At 37.1% G+C, this 25,028-nt stretch overlaps 1 long non-coding RNA gene across 1 annotated transcript in view; it reads right to left on the bottom strand.

Moving 5' to 3' along the window:
* The window catches only part of LOC125932865 (uncharacterized), a 29,185-nt gene extending 4,558 nt beyond the window's left edge, over positions 1 to 24,627 (bottom strand). Inside the window, exons 1-2 of the long non-coding RNA XR_007460772.1 lie at positions 24,483 to 24,627; positions 15,688 to 15,760 (exon numbers count right to left, since the gene is read on the bottom strand). This is a non-coding gene — a long non-coding RNA (uncharacterized LOC125932865). The remainder of the gene's footprint in view (positions 1 to 15,687; positions 15,761 to 24,482) is intronic.
* Positions 24,628 to 25,028: the final 401 nt, after the last annotated feature.

Genomic DNA, 25,028 nt, shown 5'->3' with positions numbered 1-25,028 from the left:
AACTACATTTCTAGGAACTAAAATGCTTTCTGCTATGTTGATAGGGGTAGGACTTGATATAAAAATAACACTAGGATTATTGTCTTCCTTCTGGTGGCAATCTTAAGCTTTTTAGGATGGGAGTTGATAGGGAGTTGAGCTAAGTGAGAGGGGAGAGGAAGAAAGAAAGACAGTAGCAAAGTTGCTTTATTTATTGCATAAATGATGATGCAATGCCAAATAAACAGCCCAATGGGGCAGAATAGAGATCTCAAAGAACAATCCATTTGTGTGTGTTACTTATGTATGATAAGGTGGCACCATAAATCAGTGGACCTATATGTGAACGGTAAGTCCATGAAGTTAATAGAAGAAAATAGAAGTGAATATATGTGTGATCCAAGGGCTCAATAAGTGACTTCTTGACAAAATTTTAAGGCACAAACCATAAGGCAAACAGTGGTAAATTAAAATTAAGGGTTTTTAATGCAATGAAACCTCCAGGGCCAAAGTTAAAGGCAGATGACAGAATAAGAGAATATATAGGCAATGTGTATAACCAATAAGAGATTAATATCTTGGTTATATATGGAGCTCCTGGAATCAACAAGAAAAGAAAAATAGGTGAAGGATAGGAACAGAAAATTTATTTTGGGGAAAACCCTAAAATCTAGGGAAACTGTGCTCAAAATCATTAATAATTTTGAAGACACACGTTGTAAAAGCAATGGGATACTACCTTCTACCTGTTAGACCAGCAAAGTTAGAAAGTTTGATAAAGCCAAGTGTTGACAACCACAAGGGATATGGGGACCTTCATGTACTACTGGTGAGATTATAGGCTAGTACAGACATTCTGCAGAACAAATAAAGAGTATCCTTACTCTCTGACTTTGAAATTCCACTCATGTTTTTTTACTCCAAGGAAATTCTCATGTGGGTTTATAAAGGGACATGTACAGGGTATTTGTTGAGTTTTACTTGTGGTGAGGGAGTTAGGGTAGTCTGGGTGTTCATTACTGGGAGAATGCATAGATAAAATGTGGTGATTACACAACAAGTATTATGCAACAATTAACAACCAGTTTGTTGTTATACATAGCAATATGGATGGATCATAAAAGCATTGCAAAAGAAAACAGCAATAAATAGTACAATACCATTTATATGAATTAAAAATACAAATGTTCACAAAATAATGTACATTTATAAAAGCACATGCAAAGAAAAATATGTTACACACATTTAAGTCATTGTCTGTCTTAAGGATAGGAAGACTTGAATGTGGTATGAGTATAAAGAGAAATAAAAAAATAAATGCAACAAGAGAAGGGCTTTGCAAAAATTGACAATGATGATATGTCAAGAACTGAGTATAATTATTTCTACCCTCTGCACCTGAGATCGCAAGCAAAACAACACAAAACAGTGTTAGGACAATAACAGAAATTAAATAATAACAGATATTAAAAATAAAAATTATCTATAATTCCTCTACAGATTCACATGGTTTGAAAGAATGAAATTTGTTGTTGATGTTATTGTTGTTGTTAGTCTTTGTAACTGGTGCCTGACATGGAGTGGTAAGTGCCAAGTACATTTATATTATATAATGACTGAAATAAATAGAAAAAATACAACTAATTATTTCTCAGTAACCCTGTGTTCCTTAGTTGTTATCTCCAAGGTTTAAACTGCTTTGAATCAGGGAAGTAAATATAGCTTCCGTTTTGGTGGCTCTGTGCACCATATCACAAATGATTGTAATTTAATTAGAGACATCTATATAAAATACAAATTTGATTACTCCCATGGTCAAATTCTTTATTGGCTTCATTTAAGCTTTTATGGGAGGGGAAAATGACTTTTAAAAATGTAACATACACATACTTTGGTTCCTGACTACATCTTTTTGCTTCATCTCTCTCTTCAAGCACCCTGAGCTCCATGCTATAAGAAGCTTCTTTTCTTTCACAAATGTGACATGTTGTTTGATCACCATTTGCCTTTATACATTCTGATCCTGAAATAATCCTCTTTCACTCAAGAAATTTGCAAGGTGGTTTCAGATACTTGGGGCAATTAAAAAGTCTGTTTTAGGCCAGTTTTTTGTGTTAAGCACTGCCCTGGTTCAAGGGATGCAAAGATAAGAGAAAAGGATGCATTACTTAAGTTAATGTGCTTTTTAGTATCAACGCACTTGATTGAACAGAGTTGCCAAATCATTAATTTTCCACTAATTTAACTTTATCCTTGCCTTCATTGAGCTAGAGAAGTGTCTGTAATTATAAAATGTTAGAGTTGCAAGGGGCCTCTAAGGTCAGACTAGTGCAAATTCTTGGATCAATGGTTAGGAACTAAAGACAGTATGGAGATGTGAATGGCTTAATGCCATAATACATTTTGTCTTCAATCAAGGATAACTTCTAGAACCCTCATCATGCTGCTTTTTAGTTAACCTCAAGGAAGGACCAACATGAACACTTACCTACCTAGAAAGACAAAACCAGACACATAAAGAAGAGAAGGTTAAAGTACAGACTTGTTCATTTGCCACCTTGAGACTTCTTGTGGCATTTTTCTTTTCCTGTAGAATAAGGGGAGTCTGGGCAAAAATAGTTGTTATTGGGCCTCAGACAAGTGCAACTACTAACTATCTGAAGTAGGAATGAGCAGTGGGCATTTTCTTTCTAATGCTGAAGAGCAAATGGAAAAAGGAAAGGTTCATATAAAAAGCCTTGGTTTGTTAAGACTTGGCTTATGTAAACTTGGCTTTATGTAGTTTTCTGTCAGCCAAGATAAATTTTTCCTGGTGAATAAACATATACATTATGTTCAGCCTTGAGTAGTTAGTTTGTTATGTGACAAATGAGAAGACCCAATAGGAATCTCATTGGGAAGTCATATTACCCCCACCCCCTTTTTATTGTAGATAGCCACTTAATTATCTGGTAATATAAAGTGACTTTGATTTATGTAAACATGTACTTTCATAAGAGTCTCTATAATAGATGGTCCCTGACTTAAGATGGCTTGACTTATAATTTTTCAACTTTACCATGGTGTGAGAGTGATATACATTCAGTTGAAACTGTACTTTGTTTTTTAAATTTTGATGTCTTCCTGGGCTAGCAATATATAGTATGATACTGTCTACTGATGCTTGGCAGCAGCAGCAATGAGCCACAGCTCCTGGTCAGGCATGGGATCTGGGTGGGGTGGGGGGCAGGTGCAGGGGGTGGAGGCTAACAATCCATATACTTATAACCATTCTGCACCTATACAACCATGCTGTTTTTCACTTTGAGTATTCAATAAATTACATCAAGTATTCAATACTTTATTATAAAATAGGTTTCAGGTTAGATGATTTTGCCCAACTATAAAGTATTGTAAGTGTTCTGAACACATTTAAGGTCAGCTAGGCTAAGCTTGGGTATTTGGCAGGTTAGGTGTAAATGATTTTTTGACTTAGGATATTTTTGACTTACGATGGGTTTATTGGGACATAACACCATTGTAAGTCAAGGAAGATGTGTAGTAACTTTATAGAAGTCAGGGAATATTGATGATCAGAAACCCAAACAACATAGCTATGGGGATCCAGACAGTGCTGATTACCCAAAAGGAAAACTATGCATATGCTTAGGGTGCTAACAAAAAAAGGTTCACCAGAAAAATATCTTTTTAAAAAAGGCATAAAAGTGGCCACAAAGGAGAAAATTAGAAATTCGTTGGGCTTCCTTATACTTTTTTTCCTTTACAGGTTAATAATTGTTTTTATTTTTAATTACATGGTGAGAGATGTGTAGGACTAAGTTTTCAGTCCTATAAAGATTTTAGTGCTTGATCTAAAAAATTCATTATTTAATCCAGGAGTAAATGAGTCATGTGTATGATAGACTTGTTTCCAGTATTCTCTAAGGCCTAAGCATTTCAATCTTGAGTGGATCAGATACTCCCTCTCCTCTTGCTTCTAGCCCCTGGTCAGTTTGGAAAGACACCCACCATAATTGGGTCATTTCTGAACTCTCCCAAGTTAAAATCTTACAAGGCATCTATCCGTAACAAGTGGCAGTTTGGGGTCACTAGTGGTTACTCAACTGAATCATCATCCAAATATTTTACTTTACTTGCTTTACCAGTTCATTATTGAAATTATTTTTTTTCCAAACTTAGCTTAGAGTCTGTCTGAAGCTTGACCACATGTGAAGTTTGACATTTTAAAGGTCAGCTGGTTTGAGTTATTTGTATGTAAGTCAACAGATTTGTTTTTTCTTTTAAACAGGGAAATGTCTATTGTTTTTCCACTTGAAAAACTAAATAAAACACACAAATATCTCATGAGCTCTCCTCAGACTTTCCCAGAAAGAGCCTGTATTTGTGTTGAGACAAAACATAGGGAAGTTTCAAATTTAGATGGTTTGGAGACAGTTCACATTTCAGTAGCTCAAGGCTTAGATAAGGGAAAACCTGTAGAAGGAAGACTTCCACTAGCTTTAAGTGGAGAGAAGAAAATATGACCTCCTCATGTGTGTGTTGTATTCATATCATCTTTTGAGCTTATTGGAAACTGAAGCTTAAAATGCAGAAGAAAACATTTTGGAGTCTTTTACCTTCTTCTGACTGCTCTCTCCTCTAAAGCATGGCTCATATGGCAGAGATAATCTTAGAATGTAAACCAGATCATACACTCCCTTTCATAAAACCCTAACTTTTTTTTCATAGCCCAGAAGATGCATGATCTGCATGATCTGAACTCCAGCCTCGAAGGAGGTCTACACGTAACCCCAATAGAAAATTTAAGGTAGAAGATGATTTCAATTTGTAAAACGTTTATGGGTAACAGAGTAATGTCAAGATTAGGTTTAATGACTGTTCATAAAACAGGCACTATCAGAAAGTAAAATATACCAAGACCAGTGAGATAGAGAGAGGCAGTATAAAAATCTGTTGTTTGTCCACATGCAAACAAAGCCTCCTCTCTGCTCTTCTAAAGATTAGTCCCTTGTCATTAGTGACTGAGATCAAAACATTGCTCTACTTTAAGTGATTGAAATCAAACCTGTATCAGCAAGTTAGAAAGAAAAAAAAAGTCAACTGAGTTGGAGTGGGGAGGGTTAGGGAGGAAGTAGATTGAGGGAGCCTTACCATTGGTTGGTAGAATAACTGTAATTTAAAAAAGCACCACCATTTAACAGCCTCCTTTTTTTGTCACTTTGGTAGCTTTCATATTGCTACCTCTGAAGTCTTCATTGTAATATTAACAGCTATAATTCAGTGTATTACTGGCATCTTTAAAAAATGTGGCACTTTGGTAGAATATGCTCAGGGGAAGGAACTACTTCTTCTTCCACCTTACTTTAGTCTGATTCCTTTCTGTTTCTCTACCTCATTTCTTTTTTTCAGTTACATAAATTGCCAAGCTGTTTGTTACTGGCCCCAGGACCTCCACTCTAGCTATTCCTTCCATCTGGAAGCCCCTCTTCCCTCTATTTGCCTGGCCAACTTTTGCTAATCCTTTAGAACTCAGTGTGACTCAGTGCTCATCAACAAGGACTTTCCATGAATGATTGAATGAATGAGAGATATAAAGAGGAACAGTGCAGAAGAGTAGCCCTCAAGGACATGTAATACTGCTAGGATGATACATTCTGAATACATGAAAAGTTCATGATACAAGGCAAGGATAAGTTAAGAGAGTTGAGTGCTTAGAAGGAACAGTGTCTATTTTTAACTAAGGCTTTGTTATAGACTTTACACAGTAGGGTAGGTTTTGAAGAGAACTTGAAGGATGGTGATATCTGTGTAGATGTAGAGGAGGGGCACTAGAAAATGGAAGAATTTTCTTGTTTTTTTTTTATTTTTTATTTTTTATTTTTTAGTGTTTATTTATTTTTGAGAGAGACAGAGACAGAGTGTGAGCGGCGGAGGGGCAGAGAGAAAGGGAGACAGAATCCAGAACAGGCTCCAGGCTCTGAGCAAGCTGTCAGCCCAGCAGAATTTCTTGTTTGGGAGAAGTAAATATGGGAGTTGGATTGGAGTGGAGAGACCGATTGGGGAAGGGAAACCTTGAATTTTATAGGTAGAAGAAACCTGATACTCATATTCAGCTGACTTCAACTGAATACCTACCATGTGTCAAGCATGTTAATTTTGCTTTTACTTAATTTTTATTTACCCCAACTATATGAAAAAAAATATTACTTATCTTTATATTATAGGTAAGGAAACAGATTCATGGAGGTTAAATAACTTGCCCTGGATCACCTGATTAGCAAGCAGCCAAAACTGGTATTTTAGCCCCTTATCTCCTGACTCGGAGTCTAGTACTCGTTTCTACCTTCCTGTGCAATTTCTTACAAACAGTCCCAAAATAAGAATCTTTGGTGGAAATAGGTTTCAGAGGACCTGAATGTGAAATCTGAACTTCGTTTTTTAGCCAACAGTGCCTATTAAAGATAGCGTGATAAGGGGAATTACATGATGAAAATAGTATTTATGAATTATTTTTTTATATTTATATATAAATTTATGTATAATTATTTATATAAAATTTATATATAAATTTATAAAGATTATTCTGGTGGTCATGTGGAGGATAGGTGAGAAGTAGGAGAGTCTGTTGACAGAGAGACTAATCCACATCATTACCAAAACAATAATTGAGGGCTGTGTCCTTGGTTGGGCACTGGGGTGAGGAAAAACTTTTTGCGTGGATTGAGCTATGCAGGTGCTCCTCATTTAACAATAGATATGCTCTTCTTAGGTTGTGTGAACATTCACCTGTGTTTCCCATTGACTTACATTATAATGTAAAATATCTTATCTCCATCTGGCATTGAGGCTAGATAATAGAGCCTGCTGTTCCTAATGAGTGTTCTTTACTAGGTCATTAACTTTATTTTGACCTTTGGTTCCTAGTCTATAAAGGCATTTCTTAAGCCTTTTTCCAGCCTGCACAGTCCACGGTTCTGTGACTAATCCTTAATTGGAAACTGCCATCATTGCTGTTCTCCATCTAAAGAAACATTTTAACACATCTTTTTTGAAACTCCTTATGTTTCCTGTTAAGTTATGGAATGCCTCTACTCGGCAAAAGTCTAGAAGGGTCATTTATACCCACACTTCAGTATTTCTTGATGTTTCTACATATTTAGTCATTCGTGTTGCTGGTACATAGAAAACAAGTAAAACACAAACTGGCCCAAGAGTGAATATGCAGGTGAATAAGATGAAAGGCGGAGACACAATTTAATACACAAATGCATTCTCAGTGCTGAAAACAAACCAGCAAAGAGGCTGGAAGAAAACATTCTAAAATGTTAATAGTAGATATGTGCAGATGTGGGAATTGTGGTTTATTTATGTGTATTTATATACCTCTTTGTCTTTGCTTTTTGCATCATCTAAATTATCTATAGTTAGCATATGTAACTTTTATAATCATCAAAAAATTATAAAAGTATCTTGTTATTTATGCATATCCAAAAGGGCTTTAACATGATGGAAGTTTAGTAAGTCTGTCTTGATTGTTTATTGACTGATCTTTAATGCAAGTAGTGAAGATTGTGTGCTGTAGAGAAATCTTATGTTTTGTTGCTCCTGAGGATCCTTAAAGTGACTCCCTATACTCTACAGCTGGGACCAAGGTGAATTAGGTTCCCAACTCAACAAACATTCACAGAGAATGTACTCTGTGTAACAGAGAGGGGATCTATAAAAAATGGACAAGATTTCCAGGAGCTAACTCCATTAGGGATAATGAGAAATGTACATAGCTAACTATAATTCATAGAAAATGAATTCATGCTGTATTACAGGTACAAACAGAGCTGTGGGACCACAGATGAGGGAGAGATTAGTTTTCCCCTAGGGTAGTAGAGGGATACATTTTTAAATCTGTTTTCCAATTATATAGTAACTAGTATCTTCCACAGTTAATCATTTTCAACCCACCTACATAATTTTCCCCTTATCTGCATACCAGTTTTATAGTTGATTCATCTTTTTAACTTAAATAATTCAAATAAATGAATTAAGAAAGTAAACTTTATCTTACTACTATAAATGGAAAACTAGTTCTCTTGCCATAAAAAGACAGTAACTAAAAATAAAGACAGTATAAACAAAATAAGGTTATTAAATTCTATGTAGGTAGTGTTGCCTGTTCCTTGGCACTGAAACCAAGTCCTTAAAAAAAAAAAAAAAACTTAACAAGTGTTGGAGACATGCTAATGACACTATAGCATGGCACTGGGACTTCTTAATAAATCAGAAAATCAGAAAAAGAATTGAAAATGGAATGGCTTTCTCACCCTGTGATTCAATGCTATTTAATGACTTCTCTTAACCACTCATGATACTAGTCTCACTTCTTTGGAAATACTTTGCTGATTCAGCAGTCCAGATTTTAGGTCTGATAGATATGGTCTTAGTAGAAAAGAAGCAGATTTCATGGAAGAATTGGTGTCTGGGACTTTTGGCTGGTAGAATCTGAGGCAAGGATAGTCTCGTGGAAAAACTGTGCACAGAAACATACTGGTTTCTATGGTGACAGTAGTAAGAGAAGGAGGAAGACTGGCTTCTATTTTACAGTTCTGTTTTTCTGCCCCAGAACTCATTTAGGCTCTAGAGGTAAGGATGAGCTGGATGGTAGTTTTCCTGTGTTTCTAAGGACTTCTTAGTTGTCTCCATCTACAGGAGGGCCTCCACCCCCTATCCTCTGTGAGTGGGCTTTAGGCTATGAATGCTTCTGCAGGATGTGAATAATGGGTGTTTTTTGAATGCAGATGGCATTTATATACTGAAAATGGTCTTCACTAGTAGGGTTTGGGGGAGTTTATCAGCTTCAGAAATACAGCCTTTCAAATGTAGATCATTGAACACATTAGTATCATTTAACAAAACATCTTGGGCACCAACAGTGCTTTGATACTTTGAAATCCAAGATAAATGCTGTCAGTCAAGACAAAGTGATATTTCTTTATGGGCTAGACCTTTGAAGAGATACGGGTGTTGGACTTGGCAACATATCAGCAGCCACTGGGACTCCTTTCCCACTGACTGTTTTTTCAGAGATAATTTTGACAAGAGACTGGAGAGAGTCCCTCTTAGTTCTCTGGGGAGTGTGAAATTACTAGATTTAAAAGATTTATCTTGTTTGCCTCAGAAGAGCTCAACCTTAAACTTGGTATGAATTGTAATTTGTAGCAGAATGCAAAGCAGTTATGAAACCACTCCCTTAGAAAGTGTGAGTTCACATCTCATACTAATGTTCAGAAAGCATGATCAATACCCTAGTCGTCATCCTCTCAGAATAATAGTCATAAATATATTGGCTGCCATATTTTTAGTGCCTTTTCTGTTGGCTGTATGCCAGACACTGTATTTTTCCCTTCATACACATTATCTTCAGTCTTCACATCAACTCTGTAAAGTAGATATTTTTCTCACTTTGCCATGGAGAACTTGAGGTTCTCATAGGTCACATAGCTAGAAGTAGTGGGAGCCAGTACCTCCTAACTCTTCAAGTCTGTGTCTTTAAGTTTTGGTCCTAAATTTGACATGATACTTCAGGTGAGCTGTGATAGGAATATAATCCAGTAGAAATATTATAAAATTTTAATATTAATGTAGCTAAATTTTACATTTTCCTCCCTTCTTCCTAACCCCTATGGCATATGAGTATCACATAAGCATGAGAAGCCTAAGACTCAGACAGATCTGGTTTGAGTCCAGCCACATCACTTACTAGTTCTCAGACTTGGCAAAATATTTAATGTCTCTGCACTCAGTTTCCTTAACTATAAATATGTGTAATAACAGTACCTGTCTCTTGACATTATTATTTTAAATGAGATAAGGTAATTTAAGTGTTTAGCACATTGCCTAGACTATAGTAAATGTTCAATAGTAGAGCGTATGAATAATAATCATGTAATTTTCATTCATTTAATTGAAGTTTGACTGTTCCTATTGCATCACCTTCTTTTTTGTTTCATGGTTCTCTGTGTGACCTCATTTTCCTTGTATGTTTTTTTTTAATTCTATTTGTTTGTTTGACTAATCCTTGACTTTAACTTCTTCTCTAGAATGCCCAGCTAGGTTCTACAAATGCATTAAAAATATGTCATATGCAAATTAATTGGCCTGGTTTAGTTATTGTATATGTATTTAAATGTATACAAGTATGTGTGTATGTGTGTGAGTGTGTATGTGTATTTGAGTGTGTGAGTGAGTGACATTTGTGGAGACAATGAAAGACCTCTAAGATACTCGCCTTATAGGGCATTATTTTGTTAACAACTCTACTGATCTTTTGGGAATCTAGATCCATCTTTAAACAGCTAAACTTTCTTAAAGTTCTGTGACTCCAATTGTCAAAGCTTATAGAGAACAAATGCTGGAAGATGAGACAGCCTCTCCAGCTGCTCCCTTTCTTCTCTCTGCAGATGTGAACACTTCCTACAAACCCCAATATGAAATGTGGGAGAAACAGAAGGGAAACTGTTGAGCTGTTTATTTTATTGCAAACAAAGGTTAAGAGAGTCTTTTCTGAGTATTTTTCTTGGATGCTGAGAGTGCAATCTTATCTTACTTGGCCGATTGTTTATTTTGAGGGAATTCAGGATTTAACTACCTTGAATTGTATTTCTGTTCATGACATGCTTCCACAGTCTTCTTAAAGCCCAAGCCTTCCAATGCAACAACTGAGAAAAGTTGCCAAGGAAGTCGGGGGAGGAGAGTGGGACTCAAGAACCAGAAGCCACTTTACTGATGGAGTATGTAAAATGAGAACACTGCTCAGCAGGCCTGTAGGCACCACAATGGAGCATAGATAAATCACATGTCTTGGGCTAATCACATGTTTGATGGTCTCATATTCATCCTTATCACAATGAGGATGACCCTTTTAAGGGGACTGAAAATACCCCAATTTGAATTCATCACTGTGACCATCATAAGGTCTAACATGCTAATCTCCTGACTTCATGTTGTAGCATCCTTTCCCTCAGTTTTTTCAGTGCCCTAGCTTTCTTTGATTCCAGAGATATGCAGAGTTCATTCTCACTTTGGGGATTTTGCTCTTGTCCTTTTCTCTGATTGAAATGTTCTACCTCCACATCTTTTCATGGCTGTCTCCTTCTCATCATTGAGGCTTCAGGCCATGTTAGCTCCTCAGAGAGGCCTTTCCAGACCACCTTCAGTAAGAAAGATCTTTGCTTTCCAATATCTTCTCTCCCTTTCTCCCCTTGTTAGGCACATTGCCACACAGCCAAAGGGCTCTATTACCCAGCCTCTCTTACAGCTCGATGCTGTCCTTTAAGTTCTGGCCAATGAAATGTAAGACAAAGTGCTATGTGGTGCTTTGAAAGCGGTACCTAAAAGGAAAAAGATATGTCCTTCTTTCTCCCCCTTTCCATCTTGTTCCCTGGAATATCAAATACAGTGACTGGGCTCTAGCAGTCATTTTTGGGTCATGGGGAAAAAGGGCATTTACTAAGGATGGTACAGCAGAGATCTGGAAAGCCTGAGTCTCTGATGAATTTCTCAAATAACCCAGGGTTGTGTACTTACAGGCCTCTTTTAAGTGGGAGAAAAAGAAACTTCATCTCATTTAAGCCACTACTATCTTTTGTATATTCATCCAAACCTATACCAAACCAATTTAAATATCCCTCCCCTGCCTACACACACTATGCTTTATCATAACATTATTCTCTGGTTTGTCTTCTTAATGGAACTTTTTAACAATTGGAATTTCTCCTTTCTTTCTTTATTGTTTGTCCCTTCCATCTAGAATGTAAGGTCTGGGAGATGGGCTTTAGCTTCCCTGTTCACTATGGTGTCTTCAGATCCAAAATGATGTCTAGTAGGTACTCAATAAAAATTATTGAAAATTATTGAAATTGTTGAAATTGTTCTGTAGGCTAAAATTCCCCCTACTTATATCACTATTTCCTTCTGTGATTCTGCTCCTATAGCTAATCAATCTTCTTCTGATGACAACTTCTTTCTTTGGATATGGTTATGTATTTAAATAGGTCTTTCTAGTCTTAGAGTTTTATATATCATTGATATTTTGATCCATTGAGTTTTAATATTCAATTTAACCATCATTTCTAATTTTGTTTTGAGGGGGACATCTATTATCCTCTCTAAGTACCTAAAACAATCAAATTTGAATTATTTTTAGTTTACTACAATATAACCTAAAGTATACATACATTAGAAAGAAATAGGTAGGGGCACCTGGATGGCTCAGTTGGTTAAGCGTTGGACTCTGGATTTCAGCTCAGATCGTGATATCACAGTTCATGAGATTGAGCCCCACATCTCATGGGGGCAGAGCCCACATCTCATGGGGGCAGAGCCCCTCTAATAGTGCAGAGCCTCCTTGGGATTTTCTTTCTCCCTTCCTCTCTATGCCCCTCCCTCCCTCTCTCTTTCTCAAAATAAATAAATAAACTTTAAAAAAGAAAGAAAGAAGGGGCACCTGGGTAGCTCAGTTGGTTAAATCTCTGACTTCAGCTCAGGTCATTATCTCACAGTCCATGAGTTCAAGCCCCGGGTCGGGCTCTGTGCTGAGCTCAGAGCCTGGAGCCTGCTTCAGATTCTGTGTCTCCCTTTCTCTCTGCCCCTCCCATGCTCATGCTCTGTCTCTCTCTGTCTCAAAAATAAATAAAAACATTAAAAAAATAAAAAAGAAAGAAAGAAGGTAGAAAATGCTTGGGTTTATGTAATACTTCAAACTTATACTGCTGCTTTAAATAGAATAAAATATTTTAATTTCATTTATTTCTCACTAATGTGCTAAATGGGACAAAGTTGATGCTTTGTAGAGCTGTGTTCCCAGTATTCCAGTGACTGAACATTGATAACTGGTGTTCAGCTTGTCATCTCTTTTGACTCCATTCAGAAAAGCACATGAGATTTCCCTAAAAGTGATTCAAAGACAACCACTCTTATTATGAGAAAATACTTAGCCTACTTTGCAAGTAGTGGAGAACCAAGGAATATTTGTTAACTCCAAAATATTTCTAATGTTTTAAGGGAGGAAAATGAGGAACAATCCAGAACCAAATGGTATTAATGCGTTTAGGGAATCTGTGAGAAGAAATGATAAAATATATTGTGCTCACAGACATGAGAATGAAATCTCCACACTTGAAAGGGTGAGGGTAGATTGTGAAGGGTAAGAGGTTTCAGGGTTTTGTTGGAGCAAATATTGGAGGAGGATTATGAGAGTAGAAGGAAATGTGGAGAGAATGCAAGAAGATATTATGTCAAGGACAGAGTTGGAGAGCACAGTTATCCCCTTAGGACTCCTTTAACTCAGTCTCCTCAGCATTCACACAAGGCTCACACTTAGAGATGCTTAGCAAATGGTATATTTAGTAGAAGTATAGTCTGTCACTTCTGTGTGGGCACCAACAATGCTGTACTTTATCTCACATTTCAAAATGAAAGAAGCAGTCTCTTTCATTACATTTCTTCAGAGACATCAGTAGGCTTTCTACACCAAAGTTATAAAGACCATAGGAAAATATCTACACTGAAATCAATCTGAAGATTTCCTTTCTTTTGTAGAAAAATAAAAGCATAGGAAATAAAGAACCTTCAGAAATGTCAGAAAGTAATTTCAACCAATTGGTGACTTTTAAAACTTAAAGCTCACTGTGTTCTACCTAATGCTATTAGTGTTGTCATTTTTGAAGAAGCTTTGGTATCTTACTAAAATGAATGTTTAATCAAGAAGAGTTTTAGTGATATATTTGGTGACACTAGGGCTCTCAGTGGAGATTCTTAGGCCTTTGCATTTTCCTGCACTTCTGCAAGCTCTTAGGGCTCTTTTCCTCTATCTTCATGATTCTTTTTAATAATAATGACTACTACTTAGTGAGTGCTTATTATACATTTGATGTTATAGTCACCACTTGGCTAATATTATATTTTTAATCCTGGCAAAAACCATGTGAATAAGTATCATGCAGATAAGTCTTATCTATCTCCCCCAATTTCTTAAATTACAAAATAGTCTATCCTTTCCACTACCTCACTGTGGACTGGTGTTCTTTTGCTCTAACCAAGTGGGCCCAGAAGTCTTAAGCAGAGCTGAGTGGTTAATATAGAATATCACAGTGCATTGACCTGGGTTGGGGGTGGGGAGAAGGGACCAGGCTCAGGCAGTGTGAACACTGAAATGGCTGTCTTCCCAGGTCCCTGCTGTGTTGGACAGAAGCATGGTAAGGTATAAGCCGGCACTTACAAGGCCAAAGGGTTGCTAGTCATGGTGGCAGAACTGGATTAGACATATCCATGTGGCTATGAGGCCAAGTCAGCAAGGTTCCAGTCACATAGAAAGACAACTATCCCATGGCCCCTCTCCCCCAAGGAGAGCATCAGATGAATTCTAATTCCTGCTGATATCTTACAAATGAAGACTTTTATTGGATATCTCAGAACTACCAGGTCAATCCTGCTACCAGAAGGAAGATTAGCTCTCTTGCATAAGAAGCAACCCCAATGCCCACCAGGCATCTTTTTGACCAGTATGTAACTATACCTTTTGGGAGCATCTTTTTTCAACTATATAACAGTCCCTTGGACTTATTTGGAGCTCTGGCAGAAGAGGGAGAAGAGAGAGTGTGGGTTGGGTGTTATTAGTGAATCTTCTTTCTCAGAACTTATTACCACTACTGCTGTGGACAGAATTGTCTCTGCCAAATTTGTATGTGAAGTTCTAACCACCAGTATGATTGTATTTGGTGATAGGGCTTTTAGGAGGTAATTAAGGTTAAATGAGATCATAAGGATGGGGTCCTAATCCTATAGAATAGGTAGCCTTATGAAAATGAAGAGCTAAGAGAGCTCGTTTACACACAAGCACTGAGGAAAGGCCATGTGAGGAACAGCAAGAAGGAGGCTGTCTGCAAGCCAGGAAGAGAGCTCTCACCAGAACCTGACCATGCTGGCTTCCTCGTCTTGGAATTCCAGCCTCCAGCACTGTGAGAAAATAAATTTTTGTTGTGTAAGGTACCTACTCTATGGTATTTTGTTATAGCAGTCTGAGTTGGTAAATACAACTACTTTATCATCAGAGCCTTTGTCCTCAGTTACTAGTCATTTTCTTTGGCCAGAGCAGCAGGAATTCTTTTAGTTCTAAAACAAACTGATCAAAGTAATTCAAAGTTGTGAATAACTAATAACTTTAAGTTGGAGGAGGAAGGATTTATCATTTATTTTACTTTTTTATGTTTATTTATTTATTTTGAGAGAGAGAGCACGTGAGTGAGCATGCGAGTAGGGGAGGAGCAGAGAGAGAGGGAAAGAGAGAATTCCAAGCAGGCTCAACATGTAGAGCCTGACACAGGGCTCACTCTCACAACCCTGAGGTCATGACCTGAGCTGGTAGCAAGAGTCAGGTGCTTAACCAACGGAGCCACCCAGGTGCCTCAGGATTTACCATTTAAAGTAAGGTTTGTTGCAGCCAGTCTCTCTCTCCTTCCCCACTCCCCCCATCCCCAGTCTTGTCACATTTTGCCAAACACACGCACACACACACACACACACACACACACACACACACACTGAGCCTTTTAAGCAAGGAATCTTTCCTCAGTGGCCCTCTGCTTTCTTGATCACCTTCTTTGTACACATATGGTATATGGTGGGAATGGGAACGAGAGGTGATCTGCTTAGTACCTCATTTGTGAAAGGCAGGCCACCTCTGACAGTAAGTTGTTCTTTATGTCCGTGACACATGAGAAACAAAATCCTGTAAAACAGAATCCAGAAGAGGTCACTCATCATCCCCCTCTATAATTAAGAACAATGATTCAGGTTAGCAACCATTAAATATAGAATTAAGAGTGGTTAAGGCTTTGGAATCAGCTCTCTGGGCTTGAGTCTTGGCTCCACAGATTATAGCTACATCAACTTGGGCAAGTCACTTTATTTCTCCAAGTCTTCATTGCCTCATCTGTAAGATGGGGTTATGATAATAGCTATTTAAAGTGTTGTGGAGATTTAGTTGGGTAAACTATATTAAACTTGGTTATCTGAGAGAATTTGGTTATCTAAGTCATCAATAAATGTTAACTTTGTTATTATTTATTTACTAATCACCTCCGGTATAGGACACTATACTTGGAAACACACAGAGGAATAATGCTCTGTTCTTGCCCGCGGGGAGCTTATAAGGATGAAAAACAGCATACAGGATTCCTATGAAATTAAGAGACCCTCATAGATAGCAAGTCTTTTAAAACATCTTCAAAATTCCTATTTTCTTAATAAAGCTACTGTCATGTTTTGCTGCACACTCAGTTTATCTGTCTTCTTAAGCCTTTTGAAGTCAGCTACACTACGCTTTTTTGCATCTTTCCTTCTAGCCCTGTGTACAATATGGCCAAATATTATACCTCATGTATTATTTTTTTTTGTCACTTCCCTGGTGCTTCTCCAAAGCAGACCCTTTGCTTGCATGCAAAGGAAGGAGACTTTCTTGGAAGAACATCTTGTCCAGAGGCTCCACGTATTACATATGGTGACTTTGTCATTTCTTTACAAAGACAGTATATTTTCTCAGAAAAAAAAAAAAAAAAAAACAGCTCTGTAAGAATGATCAGCATATCTTCGTGGTACTGGGTAGGATAAAAACTCTGCTTCTCTGCTCTGTTAGAGCCAGCGCTGCAGTGTTTCTGTAGTTATGCCGTTGTCCAGATAGAGTTATTGCAGCAATCAGTGTGTGTGTGAACAGCGATGCCAATAGTTAGATCAAGTAAAGGGGAAAAAGTCTTGCCACTTCTTAATGTGCTAAAAATTGCCATGCTGCTATGTGGTTTTAGCATATTGTTAGCTCATCATGTATCTCTTTTTTTATTGAATTTCTCTTTTTTTAATATGAAATTTACTGTCAAATTTGTTTCCATACAACACCCAGTGCTCATCCCAACAGGTGCCGTCGTCAATGCCCATCTCCCACCCTCCCCTCCTTCCCACCCCCCATCAACCCTCAGTTTATTCTTAGTTTTTAAGAGTCTCTTATGGTTTGGCTTTCTCCCTATTTTTTTCCTTCACCTCCCCCACCACGTATCTTTTGAATTGCTCATCTTCTTGAATGAGTTGAGATGGAAATGTTGATTTGTTTATTGAGTGAGCACATCAGTGTTGCACTGACAAAACAAGAATGTCAATTTTAGGGAAGTTGGTACAACCACAGAGATGGTCAGAAGCATTTAGAAATGTTGATAACGTAGGAGGAAAATTATAATTGATTCTGTGAAAAAGGACAGTAACATTTTATCTTTTTCATTCATTTTAATTGTTCAACAAATATTTACTGTACTTCCTACTGTATTTCTTTTTTTTTTAATTTTTTAACATTTATTTATTTTTGAGAGACAGAGAGAGACAGAGCATGATCAAGGAGGTAGCAGAGAGAGAGGGAGGCACAGAATAGTAGGCTCCAGGCTCTGAGCTGTCAACACAGAGCCTGACACGGGGCTCGAACTCATGGACCACGAGATCATGACCTGAGCGGAAGTCGGATGCTTAACCGACTGAGCCACCCAGGCTCTCCCTTCCTACTGTTTTTCAATGAACCTAAGACTTTATCCATTATAAGAAACATCACCATTTGAGGTAGCAAGAATGGCCGGTTTTGAAATGTCTTACCATCTCCTAGTATTCATGCGCTTGGCTAATCACTCTGTGTGGGCAGGACCAAGTGACTTGTAAAGAATAGAATATGGGAAAACATGGTATGTCACTTCAGAGCTAGGTTGCAAAAGACCATGACTTTAATCTTGCTAAGACTTTATTTTTGGCATTCTCATTTGCCTTCTTTCTTGCTTGTTTAGAAGCAAGCTGCCATGTTTTATATCTTCTATGGAAAGGCCCATATGAGAGACCTTGAGGCAGCGAGAGCCTCAAGCTTCTGGATACACTGTACATAAAAAAGAATAAAGGAAGCAAGCTCTAGGATGGAATCAGCTGTTCTCAAAAGTTTTGCGTCCTAACTTAGTATAGAAACACTTTATCTTTTCTTAGTTTCAACTAGACATAAATGATGTTACTATATATATGTGTGTGTGTGTGTGTGTGTGTGTGTGTGTGTGTGTATATGTATGTGTATATATATATATATATATATGCACAGATATATTTAAATGTATATATATATATTTTTTACTGGTATTTTTACACATTTTTTCCCATTTGCTATGCTTCTGCCTGTTTTGTGTTTTCCCTTTTTTATGCCTTTTTCATTTAGCTGCTTTTTTCTTTCCAGGGATGCAATTTGTTTTTATGGAAAAGATTTGTGGTTACTCATTTTGTGATACTATTTAATTTTTCTGAAACTTCGGTTTCCTATGTATAAATTGGGAATAATAACATCTGCTATATTAGAAATGACTTTTTTATTTCAAGTGACATAAACCCAACTCAGACAAATTTAGGCAGCCAAAGAAAGTAGAAATTCATCAATTCAGTTAACTTCAGAAAGGAGCACAGTTGAGGCAGAGATTGCAATGTTAGGAGAACTGTCTCTTTCCATGTATAAACTCTGTTAGTCTCTGGTCAGCTTCATTTTCTTAGACCAGCTTCTTTCACTTGGCTGGAAGCTTGCTCACCACCAGGTCCTATTTCTTACATCTCGAGACACCTTTGCCACCAGAAAGGAACTGGATTTCTTTCCCAAGTTCCATTTTAATAAATGCCAAGGAAAGACTGATTGATCCATCTTGGTTTATGTTGGTTGTGGGAAAAGGCAGAGGCCAAATTTGGCAATCCTCAAGAAAACTACCTGGTTACAATGTGTGTGTGGAGTGTTATACCAGGTTTTGGAGGATGATCTGAGAGTTAGAAACAAAAATCCTTCTAAAGTACCTGGTTTATGCTTTTGTTCTTGTTTTTCCCTATGAATGTAAAAGGCATAGTCTCATCTGTATATTTGTAAAATAGAGACTCTTGTCTCTACTCTAGCTTCATCGCCAGCCAGTTTGGAGAATTGGGCAAAATGAAATATTACAGTGTAGACTATAAATGCAAAACAAGAGACTAGTATTATCTAATTCTCTCCCTTTAGATATAATTAAGTTTCCTCTAAAAAAGGTTTGACATTAAAAAAATCAATATGAGATTAAAGAGAAACTTTGAGGAGGGAAAATAATTACCCACAATCCTATTTACTTCATGGATTTTTGTATATTCTCTTCCAGGCCTCTTCCACATCACCCAAACATCTACAGACTTACAGTTGTATTTACCTATGCTTTCTATCTTGCTTTTAATATTATGTAATAAATATTCCACATCTTTCGAGGTAGCAATCAGAATGATGACATAATGGCTACATACTATTCCATTATGTTGATGGATCATAGTTTATGCTGTACTTCCTATTTATTGGTTGGATTTCACAGTTGAATATAATTTATTTTTGACTCACGGATTTTGACATTGTAGATTCTTAGGAGTGTACTGGATTAAAGATAAGTTGTACTAACATAAAGTTGTTCACAAATAGGCAATAGTAATACTGTTTGGTAAGTGTTCAACAAATACTTGTTGCATGAGTGAATGTGTCAAAGAATGGGTTTTGTGAAATAAGCACACTTGAATATGGGAAGAGCATTTGGCTGAGGATAAAAGGAGAAGTGAAGTTATGTGCACTTGAAATTGTGTGTGTGTGAGAAAGAGAGATATTGTGTTGCAATATAAGATACCTTTGGTGTCAAGAACTTTGACTTTTTATCTGCCCAGTTCTGTGACCTTAAACAAACCCTTTACTTTCCTTAGCCTCAGTTTCTAGAGGATTCCTAAAGTTCTTTTCAAATAAAAATTATTTGATTATCCGATGACTGTGTACAGATTGTCTGACTGGAGAGAGGATATGGATAATACTTTCCTAATACAGATTACAGAGCTTAATAGAGCAAATTATAGTAATTGTGAGAACTTAACTATCTTGATGGCTGCTGGAAGCTAGTGTCTGCCAAAGACAGTAAGGAACTTGTTTGATTGATAGTTTTAGAGGATAAAGAGGGTAAAGAAAGAGGGAGACTAAAGAAAGCATAAAGAAAGAAAGAAAGAAAGCAATGAGAGAATCTTTCTGTGTCATCTACAAATGTGATAAGTAGGGAAAGCAATCAGAAGATCAAATGTGAGCCAAAGGTCATTTTTTAAAGAGAGTGATTTATATGTTCCCATATCTGTGAAAACAACGTAGTGAATTATTAAGCTTGTGCTTTGTAAACATTTAGAAGAAATAGTGATTAGTAAGAGCCACTAAGAAGAAGGCCTGCCAAAATAAATTTGTTTCCTTTTTGGGAGGAGTTAGTGGATTGATATATGAGAGAATTCCATACACAAAGAGTATATTGATTTCAGCTAATCAATTTACAAAGGCTTCCATGTCATACATCTTGTAACTAAAATGATGAATTTGCACCTAAGTGAATTTGCAGTTGATTGAGCAACCATTGTGGTGTGACAGCAAAACAATCTAAGCAATCTTAGGCTCCATTAATAGATGTGTAATGTCCATAAAAAGGAAAATAATGGTCTCCTGGTTATTAAAATTAATAGTGCACAGGAAGGTCCTTGGTTCTCCAGGTGCCCTTTCCTTTCCAAAGTCAGTACTGTGGAGAAGACAAAAGAATAGATGTACAAGCTTAAAAAGGTCAGGGATGAAGAAACTTGAAGCTAACTAGAGATTTTAGGGATAGATGAAGGAAAGAGGAAACTTTCTACTTAAGCCCAAAGGCAGGTATTGTGATAGTGTCAGGCCAGGCAAAATGAGTGTATTATGGGTTTCCTGAGGAATGGTATTATGTCTCACTGACCTTTTAAATCCATTCTTACCCTTAAAGCTGAGTGCACTATGCCTGGAACGGAGGAAATACTCAGTAAACAATTACTGAATAAGTGGTAAATGCAAATGCATGAATGGGTTGCCTTACAAGCAGAGAAGATGCCCTGCTCGTACTTCTGTCCCTCCAGACCACTGAAACAGAATAGATTGTACTTCACCCAGGACAGTGCTATTGCCTGCAACATTGTGCAAAGAAGATACTCCAATGATAGAGTTTATAAACATCCTATCCAAATCTTTTTTTCAGATAAGGAAATGGGATCCCCAGAGACACCAAGAGACTTGTCGAAGATTCCATAGTTAATTAGGAACACAATTGGTTTAGGAAATGCTGGTCTCTTGGATCCTAGTCCAGCCAATCTTTTCCCCTGTCTCCTTTCTACTCTCTTGCTCCCTGCTTCACCTGTTTTATAGACAAATACCTTAATACATTTTCCACCTGAGCACTTGTTATAAATGGACTTCTGTCATTCATTTCTGAGCTTCACTTTTTGCCTTCCAAACGGATCTGTATACTTGTTTTTGTACTGGTTTGGCCTCTTTGCATCTTCCCTGCACCCCTTACTTCTCCCAATCTGAGATTTTGGCCCTTAATGCTATCCCAGTTATTTCTTTTTCTCTTAAAAAGCCAAGGATAATGGTTTTATAAGTTATCTATTTCTGTGTAACAGACTACCCCAAAGCTAAGTGCCTTAAGCTACAAACAGTTATCATCTCAGTTTCTATGGGTAAGGAATGTGGGAACTTTTTAGCTGGGTGGTTTTGATTTAAGGTCTCTCATGAAGTTTAAGTCAAGGTATTGTCTGAGACTGTAGTCTCATCTCAAGGCTCAACATGGTGAGAATCCATTCACAAACTCATTCACATGGTTTTGGGTAGGCCTCAGTTCCTCACTGGCTGTTAGTCAGAGGCTGGACCTTTCCACAGGTTGCCTGAGTGTCCTCATGATATAGCAGCTGATTTCACCCAGAGCTAGTGAGCTAAGAGACAGGGAGGAGAGAAAGAAAAAGAGGGAGAGGGAGAGAAAAGCCATTGCCTTTTATAACCCAATCTTGGAAATGACGTACCATCTGCCACATGTTATTTGTCACACAGATCTTCCTGGTACAGTAAAGGAAGGGACTATACAAGAGTGTGCATACCAAGAGGTGGGGACCACTAGGGTCTATCTTGGAGGCTGGCTGTACAAGAATACAAAGTACTTTTTGGCAAGGAGATCCAGAAACAATTAAATTTATTTAAAAGTTATCTTAAAGGGGGAACACATTTATGTAGTCCAAAAATAAAGTATAAAAATATATTGCCCTTATCTTTTCCCCTTCTCATAGGTAACCATTTTAAAAATTTCTTGTATATTAATTTAGAGCAGAAGTTGGAAAATTATCTTACAAAGGGTCACATAGTAAATATTTTAGGCTTTATAGACCATATAGTCTTAGTTGCAACTGCTTAATTCTGTTGTGGCATGAAGTGCTCATAGACAATAGTTAACAAGAGAGGATGGCTTGGTGTCAATAAAACTTTTAGACGTTGAAATTTGAATTAAAAAATTTTGTGTTATGAATATTGTTATTCTTTTGATTATTTCAGCCATTAAAAAATGTCAAAATCATTCTTAGCTTGTGGGTTGTATTAAAGTAGGCTGATTTTGCCCACTGGCAGTAGCTTGCCAACCCGTTCTAGGCTTTCTTTATGCAAATAAAAGCAAATATGAATATACAGTCTTATTTTTTCCCACTAAGAACATTAAACAATTCTGGGTCACTTCAGAGCAAGCCTCTTATCTGTAGTCTGTCAACTTTCAGTTGTTAGAAATTCTGCTGACAACTACCTGCGTCTTCAGGAACCATTCAACATGCATACTTCTTCACAAAGCTGGGCTTTTCCTCCCTTTTTCCGGAATGAGGAAACTTTTAGTATGTAGTATTTGGATCAGTAGGGCCAGAGGAGATCTTGGATATAATTTTGTTCACTTCCTCACTCCTTTTTCTATTTTATAGGCAAGGAATCTGAAAGTCTAGAATTTTTAAATTTTATTTTAGCCAAGATAGAGCTAGTACTACAACCCTGGTCAAAAGAAAGCCTTTCTTTGCTGTAGGTCATAAACAGCAGGAAAATGGAAGATTATAGGATCTGAGGTAGTCACTGTTATTGAAGCTTCCAATTTCTCTGTTCCTTTGCCTGGCATGATGACAATGGTGTATGTGTCTGGAACTTTGTGTCTGTTGTGTTTGTTTATGAGGGCACATTCAGTGTACCAAGGGTATTAATAGGAATGTGGCGGGATGTTGATGGCTGCATCAGGGTCCAGGGAGGACTAAAAGAAGGGGTGGGTTTGTGGAGGAAATGTGGGATTTGATGTTAGTAGATAAATAAAAGCTTTGTGCAGTTGGCTTTTTGTTTGGTTTGGTGGGTTTTTTGTTCTTGTTGTTGTTTGTTTATTTTTTGTTTTTGTTTTTAGAGTTTGGGGGCAGGGTTTCATTGTCCTGTAAAGAATAAGGATGCTTAAGGGAGGAGTTGTATTATAACTTTCATTTAATGTGTCCTAATAACTGCCTTTTTCATCCTTCACCTTGGTGAGCTTGGTGGAAGAAGCATATGTCAGATTTAAAGGTGCCTTAAAGACATGTGAATGTTTTGTTGTCAGTGCTGGGAAGTGGATGGTTAGGAGGGAAGGCATTAAGATTAGAAGGTATTTAGGGAAATAGGTTGATGACAATTAAACAGATCAAACTTTTCCCACTACCTAAAAAGCTAATGTGAAGTATGCCTCCTTTTTCTCATACTTCAGGCAGTGTTTGCTAATCATGAGGTTCACTAAATCAGAATCTGTTTCCATGAGTGGGTAATCTTACTTCTATTATACCATATTTTTTCTCTCAGTTCAGCTGTATGTGCTCTATATGTTTCAGTACTCTCTAGTCATATTATAATTTTGTTTTCTACATTTAATTCTTTTTTTCCTACCTTTAATTCTTATTTAGTCTTTTCTTCATTCCTCCTATTCACCTTTAAACCTCCTCCCACTGGCAGAAAACTAGTTTTAAAAATCACAGTTCTTCTATTATTTCTTTTCTGAGAGCACTCATTTTTTATAAATTTTATAAATTTTTATAAATTCATTCAACAAGCTACTACTTCCAGGAAAAAACCCTGATGTTTTGAGGTTTGCTTTCTAGCAGGGGAAGACAGATAATAAATAATAAACATTATCCCTGAATAAGTATAGTATTTTAAAACGGTAATGTAGCCTAATCCCACTTTCAGGAAGATGGAGTAGATGTATTTTCCGCTAGTATTCTTGTTAAATACAATTAAAACCCTTAATATATATAATAAATATAAAAAGAAAGGTAGGAGAAGAAGGCAGATCAGGACCCAAGCAATGACATAGTGATGAATTTCTGGGGTTTTCATTTGCTTCATATGTCCCAGACTTGACATTGAAGAAGCCAGCAACCTAAAAATGCTGATGCATGCACACAAAAAAGCCCCAACAAAACCAATTCTCTCTAGCCAAAAGATCAGTAAAGGAGCAACCTAGTAAGACAGAAAACTTTTAGACAATAACTACTCTACTCCAGCTAAACAGGACACAAAAAATTGTGTCCCTCCTTACCATGTTAACAAAGGCTGAGTGGAGATTCTCTACTCTTGTAAAGCTCTAATGCTGTTCTCCAGCACTCTTATCAAAGCAATGTCAGATAAGTTCAAGTAGTGAACCTGGGCTGTCATTCCTCGTGACTGTTAATGAGGTGCCCCTTTCCTTTTCCACTGTGATGTCAATAGAGACTAGAGAGCTGGAACTCACACCCCCACCCAGCGGTGACAAAGAGCTCCCCTTGGGTGTCAGTGGAGGCTGATTGGGTAACCTGTACTTTTACTTCCACCTGGTAGTAATAACGCAGTGCCCTCACTTCTATCAAAGTGGTGTCCAAAAAAACAAAAAAACTAGTTAAATAAAGGTTTAAAGAAGACTCAGAGTCTCATAACATAATATAAAACTGCCTAGGTTTCATTTGGAGATTATTTGTCATAGCAAGAACCATTTCTTAAATTGAATGAAAAAAGATAATACAGTGCTATCTTAGTCAATTTTTTATGAAGACACTAATCCCATTCATGAGGTCTCTGCCCTCATAACCTAATTACCTTCTAAAAACCT

The sequence above is a fragment of the Panthera uncia genome, chromosome D2 (assembly GCF_023721935.1).
Source record: "Panthera uncia isolate 11264 chromosome D2, Puncia_PCG_1.0, whole genome shotgun sequence".
Taxonomy (NCBI): Eukaryota; Metazoa; Chordata; class Mammalia; order Carnivora; family Felidae; genus Panthera; species Panthera uncia.
Note: the sequence above shows the minus strand (reverse complement) of the source record. Positions and strands in the feature narration are given on the sequence as shown.